This window comes from Salminus brasiliensis, chromosome 1, assembly GCF_030463535.1.
Source record: "Salminus brasiliensis chromosome 1, fSalBra1.hap2, whole genome shotgun sequence".
NCBI lineage: Eukaryota > Metazoa > Chordata > Actinopteri > Characiformes > Bryconidae > Salminus > Salminus brasiliensis.
Genome location: NC_132878.1, coordinates 95,133,542 through 95,146,070, shown reverse-complemented (window position 1 = coordinate 95,146,070; position 12,529 = coordinate 95,133,542).

Sequence of the window (12,529 nt, the reverse complement as noted above, 5' to 3'; positions counted from 1 at the left end):
CATGTAGAAACCCACTCAGAGCCCGTGCCCACCTGGCAAGTACCTAGCCCACGTCCCACCCATGTGAGCCCCACATGAGCATGTTAGCTGGGCAACCTTTCAATGGAGTTGCACGTTAGAATCCCGAGCCAATGCCGCTTTGCCATCGGCAGCCGGACTCAGAGTGAGCACAACTGGCTGTGCTCTCTCTCCGGGTGGGTAGATGGCGCTCTCTTTCTCCCCTCGTCACTCTCAAGCGATGTTGGCCAGCACAGGCGTCTGTTAGCTGGTGCGGTGGAGCTGGGGACCCAGCGCTTTTATCTGAGCGTGTCGGCTGCCCGGCAATGGTGGAAAAGAGGCGGTGTCTGTATTCAGTCTTTACCCTCCTAGTGTTGGGAGCATTGCTAGTGCTAGGGGGAGCTACAAACGGGCGGGTTAACTCCTTAACACAGAAAGGCTTATTACACACTGAGGTGTATTACTCAGTAACTACAGGGTGGGGCGATTCTTTGGTAATAGAAGCTTGTAATAACACTTTCGGCCCGCCTGCGAGTTCAAGAGGTTATTTGGTAGTAAGAAATTAGGAGGAATTTCAGTTCGTTCTTTTATTTTCTGTGCATAAAAATATTTCAAATATCATACAAAGCACTGCGGCTAGTTTATTAGCCCCACCGCGTCCTACCCAAACATGCACCTACCCCATTTCAAGCTCAAGCTAACACAAGGGACCAATAAAATCAAAACAAAACATTTGTCTTAAAGATGTTTTGACCCACAATGAGGTCAAATGGCCTCTTTGAAGCTCCTATTTTTGCCTCAGTGTCCATCTTGTAAATGGCATGTTTTCCCGGCCCTCTCTTCAATCACACAGCAAAACAATTTAATGAGCCAAAAGTCCCGGAACACGAAGCCAAGGCCAAACACATTGTTTCTGGCAGTGGACGACACGGTGAGGACGGAGCTGAGCAGACGGAGTTTATGTAGTATTATGTCTCTGTATGTCAGCGTGCAAAGCCATGACCTCAGCGGTTAAAGGGCAGTTACATTAATAATGTCTGACCACAGGCAAGTACAAACAAGAGACAAACACGGCTGTCGAGCGTCTGATTTACACGCTGCCCAGTTTAAGGCTAAATGACCCGATTTAATTACGTTCCTCCAAATGACACACTGTCGCTATGACTAAAGCCTATCTCTGAATAGGTTAGCTTCATAAGAGCGTTGTGCGGAATACAACTTACTGAAGGCTTTATTATAGAGGGCTGTAGTGGTTCAGGGTTGTGAGTTCGATACCCAGGTAGCTTACTAAGCTACTCATGTTGGATCCTTGAGCAAGGCCTTTTACATGCTCTCTGCTCCAGGAGTGCTGTAGTAAGGCTGACCCTGTGCTCTGACCCCCGCCTTCTACATTTACATTTACATTTACGGCATTTAGCAGATGCTCTTATCCAGAGCGACTTACAAAGTGCTTTGCTATTTACCCAAGAAAGAAACCTCAGCTAGTAAGAATAGACTAATAATTCAAAGGATACGTCTAAGCTTTAGACATTACTAAACACAATACAATAAGGCGACCATAGTACTCTATTTGTCCAAGTACTCTCTGAAGAGGTGGGTCTTCAGTCTGGGTTTAAAGACAGCGAGTGACTCGGCCGTTCGGACACCCAGGGGAAGCTCGTTCCACCACTTCGGTGCAGGACAGAAAAAAGTCTGGACACTCGTCTTCCGTGGATCTTAAAGGATGGCGGGTCGAGCCGAGCCGTACTTGAAGTTGGAAGGGCTCTTGGTGCAGATCGGCTTTTGACCATTGCCATCAAGTACGGAGGGGCTGGCTGGTCCAGTCTGGGCTTTGTAGGCCAGTGTCAGGGTTTTGAATCTGATGCGGGCAGCAGCTACAGGAAGCCAGTGAAGAGAACGCAGCAATGGAGTGACATGGCTGAATTTTGGGACACTGAAGACGACCCGTGCCGCTGCATTCTGGATGAGTTGCAGGGGCCTGATGGTGCGCAGAGAGAGACCAGCCAGAAGAGAGTTGCAGTAGTCAAGTCTGGAAGTGACAAGAGACTGAACAAGCACCTGGGTGGCCTCTCTAGGGAGGAAGGGTGGAATTCTCTGGATGTTGTACAGGAGAAATCTGCAGGACCGAGTTACGTTTGCAACATGGCTTGAGAACGATAACTGATCATCCATCACTACACCAAGGCTTCCAGCTTCTGTAGAAGGAGTGACCAGTGAGTTCTCAAAGGTGATGGCAAGATCGTTTTTTGGTCCAGCAGTTTCCGGGAGCATTCTAACACATAAGTCTAATACAAATGCATGAGTCTGATTCTAGGCTCATTTGTGGAAGGGCCATGAACCATGGAGCGATTGAGCAATTTTAAATGTCCCACCAGTGAAGAACAGCACTTTTTGGAGTCATGGCATTTCACCATACAGAAACACCTGCACAGAAGGAGCTGTTCTCGAATTTCTTGATGAACGGACCAATAGAAATGCTCCAAAATTGACTTGGAATAAAATCTTTTTACATTGACTTCCACTGAAAGTTAAGAAGGATTTTTCCTTCTCCTGTAAAGTTGCTGTTTGACAGTGTCCAGTAAATGTCAGTTGTCATACAGATGTATGGACATGAAGATGTTCGGACACATAACTGACGCCTGTTATAAGAAGCCTACCCATAGGTGTATATCAGTTGTCATTAAAAAGGCTTATGGAGTGTCATATTCCCTTATGAAGGCCTTATGAATCTACTTCTAGTTTAAAGTTCTAATAACTAACTAGATTAGATGTAAATGTTTGTGGAAGCCCCTTCTAATGAATGCATTCAGCTACTTTAAGCTGCACCCATTGCTGACACAGATGCCAAGTGCACACACACGGCTTGTCTAGTCTCTGTAGAGAAGAAGTACTGCCAATAGAATAAGATTCTCTAGATGCTGCCTAATGCCAGGCGTGGGCTAGAGGGGTATAAAGCCCCCCAGCATTAAGCTGTGGAGCAGTGGAAGAACTGTGTTCTCTGGAATGATGGTGGTGGAGCTCCCTCCAGTACTTTTGGGATGAGTTGAGAAGTTGGGGATGATGAGGTGGGGTGGTGATCATCATCCAACATCCTGACCTCACTAATGCTCCTGTTGCTGAATGCAATCAAATCCTCACAGCAGTGCTAAATCTAGTAGAAAGCCCATTTCCCTGGACAGTAGAGACAGTTACTCCAACAAAAGCAGGTTAAGCTTTTTTTTAATAGCCTTGATTTCAGAAGAAACTTAGAGAAAAAGGTGTCCCAATACTTTTGTCCATATAGTGTAACTAAACACATTAAACACATTAAACTGAAGCAACGCCTGTCTTGTTTAAAACAGACCTCTTTAGACATTTAGCTTGGTTTGCTCTTGACTGTTGAGTGAGAGGTGAAGAAGATCATCATGGCCAGATCCAGAGAGCTCTCTGAGGCCTTCAGAAAGAAGGGTGGAGATGCAGAGGAGTTTCTCAGGAACATGAAAACTTAGAAGGAAGAACATGGGTGGAACTCCGACCACTGTTTTTCTAACACATGAGGTCACAGCTCGGCTGATGTGTAATGGCACGTTGTATATTTGTACCTGTTAAGCTCATCCTAACTAGCGGCCTTGTCTCGTGTTCCAGTGTACGCCGGTTCTCCTTAACCCGCTCTCCTTCAGACACGCGCTGACCCCCGCGGCCGGTCTGGTCGAGCAGACATGATGTACCGCAGTGTGTTGTCAGCAGTCGGATGATGATGAGGAGGAGGATGACGGCGATTTGATGGTACGTATACATTAGCTTTAATGGCTGGCTGCAGTAATGTAGGGGTTAAATCTGAATCACCTGTTAAACCACAGACTCGGAGGCGACACTACAGCGCAGATGTTCAGGAGACAGTGAGGCTGCATCTCCAGCCTGTTAGGAACACATTTTACGCCATGTACCTGATCCCATATGAAGAAAATAACGATACCAGAGGGATCATTATGGGATTCATATAACGTCACTGCCACGCAAAAACCTTGTATCTCCATGTTTTGGCTGTTTCTTTTTACTTTTTGACCAGATTCACAGAAACCAGATTCACAGAAACTGGTGCAGAAACTGGTGCAGAAACTGGTATCTGATGTTCTAGCAGCCCTCGTATCTCCATTTGTACTTTTCTCCATGATGTGAATCTGGCAAATATAAATTACAGCGCTATTATTATTATTATTATTATTGCATGTATGAACAGTATAACTTGAGTATTGCACAGATGCAACTTCATATGAACTACCTAACAACACCGTGGCAACCACCTAAGTCTGAACAACAGCCACCTAGCAAGCCCAAAGCAAACACCTAGGAATCCAAAGCAAGAATCCAAAGAACTCTCAGAAACTATCTAGCAACTCCATAGCAACCACCTAACTACCCCATAGCAACCTCCTACCAGCAGCAATTCAGTTCAATTGAAAGGTATTAATACAACGCTATTTACAACTGCCGCTCCCATAAAGCCGCTTTACAGGAATCGGGAATCAGTGAAAGGACCAGAGATCAACAAACCATAAAACCCTAGAACCCCCCAGTGAGGAAGCCTGAGGCCACAGTGGAAAAACTCCCTCAGAGCCGCAGGAAGAAACCTTGGGAGGAACCAACACTCACATCGGGGACCATTCTATCCTCCTCTAATCAGAACCATTCATAAATTATTGATGAAAAAATTAGAATATAATATAACTTAAGAAAATCATAGCAGTGATGGTAATTAGGGATGCAGCGATCCGGCGTTTTCAGTTCCGATACGATACATGCTTCATGTTATTTCTTCTTTCTTCTCTGTCTCTGTTCTTTATTAAGTAATAATTATGTAAAGCTGCTTTGTGACGACAACAGTTGTAAAAAGCGCTATACAAATAAATTTGACTTGACTTGACTTGACTTGACATAAACTTTGCATATCAGTCAATACCCGATACCAGTCCGATACCATTGCTAAATTAATAAACTGCAAAGCTCACCATGTGGGAGAGACTTAAGGCATCAGGATTGACTTCAACATTACTTTATATAATATAATAAATGAACACACAGATATAAATGTACTAAATTTCCATTTGTCGTTTATTTATTTGCACATTTAGTGCCGTCTCACACCAACTAATAAAAGGGAAAGGATTGGTTCCATGTATCGGCCTAATTATCTGATACCCGATCCAGCAAATTTTTTATTAATATCGGAACTGATACCTGATCCTAATATCGGATCGGTGCATCCCTAATGGTAATGGTGATAATATTTATAGAGGCAGATGGTTAAGAGTCCATGTAAACTCCAACATGGTCATTAGTCAGGTAGCAGTAGCAGGAGGGTCGGCAGCTGGTCTGCCGCGGGTGGCAGGGGAGTCCAGCGGTCAGTCTTCTATCAGAGTCAGGCCAGACAAGTGGGCAGGGATTAACTCAGAGCATTATCTATATATAAAAATAAGCACCTTTAACCAGTTATTACTTTCTAGATGCTATAAACAAGAGCACGGCCGGCGTGACGACGCAGCGACCTTAATGGAGGTCTGTTATATATCATACAACAGTTCGTTCCAGCCACGCAAGCTGATTGGTTGAGGAAGCAATGCTGTTATTTCACAATGACACACTCCCTCTCAGGTTCAATCGCTTTACCAGAATGAATAACATATTTAATGCCCCATTACATGTCAGACACCCATCATATGAAGGCAGACAGGCCGGCATCCATCATCCTAAATCTGCTTCAGTCATCCAAGCAAGGCACTCTGGAGTGCCTGGAGTGTATAATGGTGTGACTGGTGTGTGGAAAGTGACGACAGTGTTTTAAAAGGGAAGCACAGTCATTGTAATCACTGCGGCCGTCCATCAGGTCCGACCCGAAATGACTGAAATTACTGAAATTACTGTGGCTATTTTAAAACGTGGCTGCAGTTGATAACCACCGGCCTCGCTCTCTCTGGGTGGATAGGATGAACCTTCTCCTCCCCACAGCGCTCTCACAGCGCGATGCTAGCCAGCACAGGCATGTCTTAGCTGATCTAACTGAATTAGCCGTTAGCGAGGCATTGTGTTAGTGGCAGATTAAGAAGATGTGGTGCAGCTTCATGTGTCTTGGAGGAAGCATATGCTGGCCTCCACCCTCCCAGTGTCCTCCCAACTTGAGGAGTGGAAAACTGGGAAACTATCAAAAAAAAAAAAAAAAAAAACCCAAAAAACCCAAAACCTATGAAAGCTAATGGCTTAAGTCTTTTCTAGCACCGTGAGTGAAGAAGACCACCACTGACTTCCTCTAAGGTATTACAAAAAGTTTAAGTTAAATCAACTCATAGATTTATTATTCAGTTATTGTAACTAGTTTAATTTAGCATACCTTGTGGAGTCCCACAGGGCTCTATTTTAGGGCCTATGAAACTGATGTCAATTACGACAGTAAAGTAGTTATTCAGGTGAAGAAGTGTAGGCTACAGGGTCTTGCATATGCTGGCCTCCACCCTCTCAGTGTCCTCCCAACTTGAGGAGAAAACTGGGAAACTATCAAAAAAAAAAAAAAACTATGATAGCTAATAGCATAAGTCTTTTCTAGCACCCTGAGTGAAGAAGACCACCACTGACTTCCTCTAATGTATTACAAAAAGTTTAAGTTAAATCAACCCATAGGTTTATTAATTCATTTTTTGTAACAGTTTACCTCGTGGAGGTTTACCAGGTTTAACAGTTTACCTTGTGGAGTCCCACAGGGCTCTATTTTAGGGCCTATGAAACTGATGTCAATTATGACAGTAAAGTAGTTATTCAGGTGAAGAAGTGTAGGCTACAGGGTCTTGGAGGAAGCATATGCTGGCCTTTACCCCCCAGTGTCCTCCCAACTTGAGGAGTAAACTGGGAAACTATCAAAAAAAAAAAAAACTATGATAGCTAATGGCTTAGGTCTTTTCTAGCACCCTGAGTGAGGAGGACCACCACTGACTTCCTCTAAGGTATTACAAAAGTTAAAGTTAAATCAACCCATGGGCTTATTATTCATTATTATTATTATTGTAACAGTTTAATTTAGCATACCCTGTGGAGTCCCACAGGGCTCTATTTTAGGGCCTATGAAACTGATGTCAATTATTACAGTAAAGTAGTTATTCAGGTGAAGAAGTGTAGGCCACAGGGTCTAAGGGGTTAAATTATGTCCCTGAGATCATGGTTCTAGCATTTGGCCTCCAAACCATGCAGTTTTATGTATTTCCTGCCATAAAACACCTGCTCTCGAATTACGAAGGGATTATTCACTAGCTAATGAGCTGATGAGGTGTGTTAGAATGGGGAACAGTTAATACCACGTGGGGCAGGGGGTCATCAGGACTGGCTTTATAACCCTTTCACGAGTACGGCCTGAACATTCAGCTTCGAAAGTGCCGTAGCGACTATGAATTAGTCTTCCCACAACATACAGCGCATCCCTAAAAAAATGCAGCCCTTTCCCTTTCCACCTTAAATGCTGCAGAAGTACCAGAAGAGGAACTGGTCAATACAGGTAGCCAGACATTACATGCAAAAGGCTTGAACACGACCTACAATTTTGTAAATGACGACTGTATCACTATATTGATACTACACTTTTTTATTTTAGCAAAATCATATCACATATATAAATTCTTATATTGAAAGGTCGCCAGATTTGCTCCAAAACCTGACTTTGCTATGCTGTGAGACTCATTATATAGTTATATCCACCACTTATGATGCTATGGTGCAGGTCAGAGTGATGTAAATGGGGTGTACTCACTGACAGTGTGTATACATGGAGTGATTGAACAGGGCAACTGAGGACAAAGGTGATATTTATGTACCTTATTGTGTGTGTATATAATTCTTTCCAGCAGGTGGCGTACTTGGTCAAGCAATACACTGCTTGCTTAAAGGATGGGTCTACTTCTGAAAGGCATGGGTAATAAATACATTAAATGAAATGAAAATAGCATTAGAGTTCATACTATATACATCAAGAGTGTAGTTATAGAACCTTTAGTAAAGATCATTTAGATCAGTTAGAAATGAAAGGGGGGCATTTCTGGCTGCCTTAGGCCCTGTTGGTGGTTTTCAGATGGTTTTCAGTGGTAAATTCTACCATTTGTCTGTGAATATTGCAAATATCTTAATACAAACCCGATGATGGTAGAAGATGGTAGAGTTTTTTAAGACAGAACCTATCAATCAAGTAGAACCTCACTTTTTCTGCTTGATGAAGTGTTCAGGGGGTATCGTCAGCCGTATACAACCCATATATGGCAGCCAAGACTAAAAAGCAGCTTTTTTTAAATTCAGTGTTTTTGTACACTGATTAGCCATAATATTAAAACCACCTGCCTAATGTTGATTAGCTTCCCCTTCCCCTGCCAAAACAGCCCTGACCCGTTGAGGCATGGGGCCACAAGACCTCTAAAGGTGTTTCTGGCACCAAGACTAACGTTAGCAGCAGATCCTTTCTGTAAGTCCTGTAAGTTGTGGGGTGGGGCCTCCATGAGCATCAATGAGCCTTAGGTGCCCATGAAATGCTCCAAGACGACTTAAAATAATTTCTTCTTTTCCTGTGAAGCTGCTGTATATCCACTATACGCTATACGGACAAAAGTATTGGGACACCTGCTCATTCACTGTTTCTTTTGAAATCAAGGGTATTAAAAAGAGCTGAACTTGCTTTTGTTGGAGTAACTGTAAACTCTACTGTCCAGGAAAAAAGAAGAGCGTTCTAATAGATTTTGGAGGAGATTGCTGTGAGGCATTGCTGTGAGGATTTAATAGCATGTAGCAACAAGAGAAAGCGTTAGTGAGGTCAGGATGTTGGATGATGATCACCACCCCACCTCATCATCCCCAACTCATCCCAAAAGTACTGGATCGAGCACCAACCATCTGTCATTCCAAGAACACAGTTCATCCACTGCTCCACAGCTCAATGCTGCTGGGGGGCTTTATACCCTTTTACTAGCCCACACCTGGCATTATTAGGCAGCATGGTGCCAATAGGTTCATGATGTTTATCTGCTGCAGAGAGTCCTATTCTATTGGCTGTACTTCTCTACAGGGACTAGACAGGCTGTGTATGTGGGTCTGTGTGCATTTGCACATCTGTATCAGCAATGGGTGCACCTTAAAATAGCTGAGTGCGTTTATTAGAAGGGGGTGTCCACAAACATTTGGACATATAACCCTGTACATAAGCCCTCACTTCAGTTCTTCACTCTCACAACTACATTACTATCACACTTCGCATCAGTTTCACAGACCCTAGGATAGAACCCTGTGGAACGCCACAAAGTGTACTAAGTGGATAATAACCCTACTCTTTGATGTGTAGAGCTAATTGTAATACAGCTAATTAAATAAAACACTCATTAGCAGGTGACACAAGGCACGTAATGTTCCAGGCAACATGGGACGGCTCTTTAATGGAGTGATATCCATCTTGCTTGATGGTTCTTCAAAGTGGTAATAAGAGACGATCGCGTTTGAAGGGAATCAGCATTAACTACAGAGTATACAGAGTATACACATTCCACCGATGTGCCGTTTCTCCACCGTTACAGAATGTCTCCTAAGTGATCTAACAGCTAATGAATGCTAAAAGAGAGAACGGAGCTTTTCTGCAGAGTGAATGGATGGTATAATCACAGAGCAGGGCTTGTCTCCCGACAGGTAAGAGTTTCCAGAGCGTTCCTCTGTGTTTGTGTTGCAGGCAGAGCTCCAGGGCGACCCGTAATTCTCGCCGTGTAATGATGAGAGGTGTGCTTTCTCAGCGTTTCGGCCTGGGCACATCTGGTGCAAGAGCAGGGAAGTCTTTGAAGTTCAAAGAGGGAGGTAGGCCATACTGCGAGCTATTGTTGGAGCGCTAAACATGATTTACCTTCGCAGAGAAGCTGCCTCTGACTTTAGACAGGAGATGGATCTTCTGCGGGACACTGTCTCTATTCACCACCCTCACTTACAATAAAAAGAAATTCTTCTGAAAGCAGTTCAGTAAAGTCCACTAGAGGGCTCCTCTGCACTCGTTTTCCAACCTCAGGCCTGAGTAACTGAGGTCACCTCCCTGCTAAACTGCTACACCGTACGTCTAAATGTTTGTGGACGCCCCTTTTAATGATTCCATTTATTGTCACAGTCATTGCTGACACACACACACACACACACCTTCTAGTCTAGTTTCTGTAAAGAGAAGTACTGCCAATAGAATAGGACTCTCTGGAGCTGATAAACATCATGAACCTACTGGCACCATGCTGCCTAATGCCAGGCGTGGGCTAGTAGAGGGGTGTAAAGCCCCCCCCCCACCAGCAGCATTGAGCTGTGGAACAGTGGAAGAACTGCTGTGTTCTCTGGAGCTCCAGACAGTACTTTTGGGACGAGTTGGGGGGAGCTGGGGATCATGAGGTGTGGTGGTGATCATCATCCAACATCCTGACCTCACTAACTAACGCTTTTGTGGCAGAATGCAATCAGCCTTCTTCCCTAGACAGAACTGGAGGCGTTAAGGTACCACAAGCTTAAACCTCGCAAATTAGCATCATTACCTGCAGGCCTAAAACTTCGCACACTCGCCTCACTTGCGTTCGTGATATCTGACACTGCATGACTCAGTGTTGCCTGTAAACATGGACTGACGTACGCTAGCACCGGTATTAACAGTAGCAGAGCTCCCGTTATTCCAGAGCTGGCTCGGTCTCCAGACACATCTAGGTAAACACGTACCTGTAGTTTAATTAGCAAGGAAGGCTGCTTTAGCCTACATTTAACATGGATTGAGATCCACAAACAGTGCCATGGAGCTTCACACTCAAGGCCAGATACACAAAGACAGCATTGGCTTTGCAGCTCCATTTACTCTGTGGATATAAATATCCGTGCACAGTTCCCTTGGTGAGATTCACATTTCTCCAGGTCCGTGCATTGCCGATTTACAGCGTGTTTTGTGGGAAAGGAATAACGGCACCAGGATGTATATGCAATTACAGGCACTTTTAGGTCCAGGCAGTGTATTTTTGGGTGCATGTTCTCAATTTTAGCATGAAATCCAGGCCATGCTAGTAGGGACACATCACAGTAATGACATATACAATATTCCTGCTGTTTCTACTGGAACATCTATAATAAAAGACAGCATAAATGTCTTTGCCTTGACATGTCTGCCCTGCAACACACAGCAGATAAACAAACAGGAACCTATTGGCACCATGCTGCCTAATGCCAGGCGTGGGCTAGAGGGGTATATATAAAGCCCCCCAGCAGCAGCATTGAGGAGCTGTGGAGCAGTGAAATGATGGATGGTGGAGCTCCATCTAGTACTTTTGGGATGACTTGAAAAGTTGGGGATGATGAGGTGGGGCGGTGATGATCATCATCCAACATCCTGACCTCACTAGCATTCTTGTGGCTGAATGCAATCAATCAAATCCTCACAGCAAAGCTCTTCCAAAATCTAGTAGAAAGCCTTCTTCCTTCCTGGACAGTAGAGACAGTTACCCCAACAGAAGCAGGATTCAGTATTTTTTTTTTTAAATACCCTTGATTTCAGAAGAAACCATGAATGAGCAGGTGTCCAAATACTTTAGTCAATTTAGTTTAACAGCTCTAAACACACTGAAACCATTTATTTGCTTTTTAATTTTAGAAACCAGACAGTTTCTTTAAGAACTGTAATCACGCTGGGTGGTTAGGAGGTCAAAGATCGCCGACGACCCTTTGGTGAGTTTATGTAGCGAGTGTGTTCAAACTCCTGTACTAGTGTTTCAATTAAATACGCTCACAGCCTGAAGCAAAAGTGACTCTATCTCTGGATTCTGCGGCATGAACAGATGCTTGAACATGTGCTTGTACATGCCGGGAAAGATGAGTCACGGGTGGAGCACATATTTACATATATATAATTTACCACAGTAAAAAAAGCCTCCTTCATATATTATTAAGCACAATAACCCTTCATTTAGCCCAACGGCACTAGCAGTGAGTTAAAGCGTAGCTATCTACTAGGAAACGCACCAGAAAAATGCAGTTAGCGCACCGTGGGAACTGACACGCATCGTCCGCAGGTCGCCCGCATTGTCCGCCGCTAAAATGACAATGCTAGCTTCCCTCCCACGGCAGCTCTGCCACAAAACCCAGAGTAAATGAGACCCAAATGTCCAACAGGGTGCAAAAGTTATCTTCGGGACTGCTAAATTTGAGCTACGGGGAAACCAGAAGGCTACACTAGCTGAGCCTCTTTCATTAAACATCAGCGGAAACTGCTGCAGCACTGGCGGCGGCTAATCTGGGGTCAGTGTGTCGGTGCTTTCAAGGTAACACCCATGAAAATGGCAGCCTAGTGGCATCAGATATGCCAGGATGAAATGTGTCGCTCTGCTACCGCGCCGTCCCACATGAGAGAGGTGCTGCTGTGGGCTTCGGGCTATAAACGGAGCTTCCATCCCCATGGGACGACCACAGTCTAAACAGGGCTAGCAGCTACAGTTAAAAATAAAGAGACAGCGTGCTATTTGTAGAGGAGAAGGCTCGA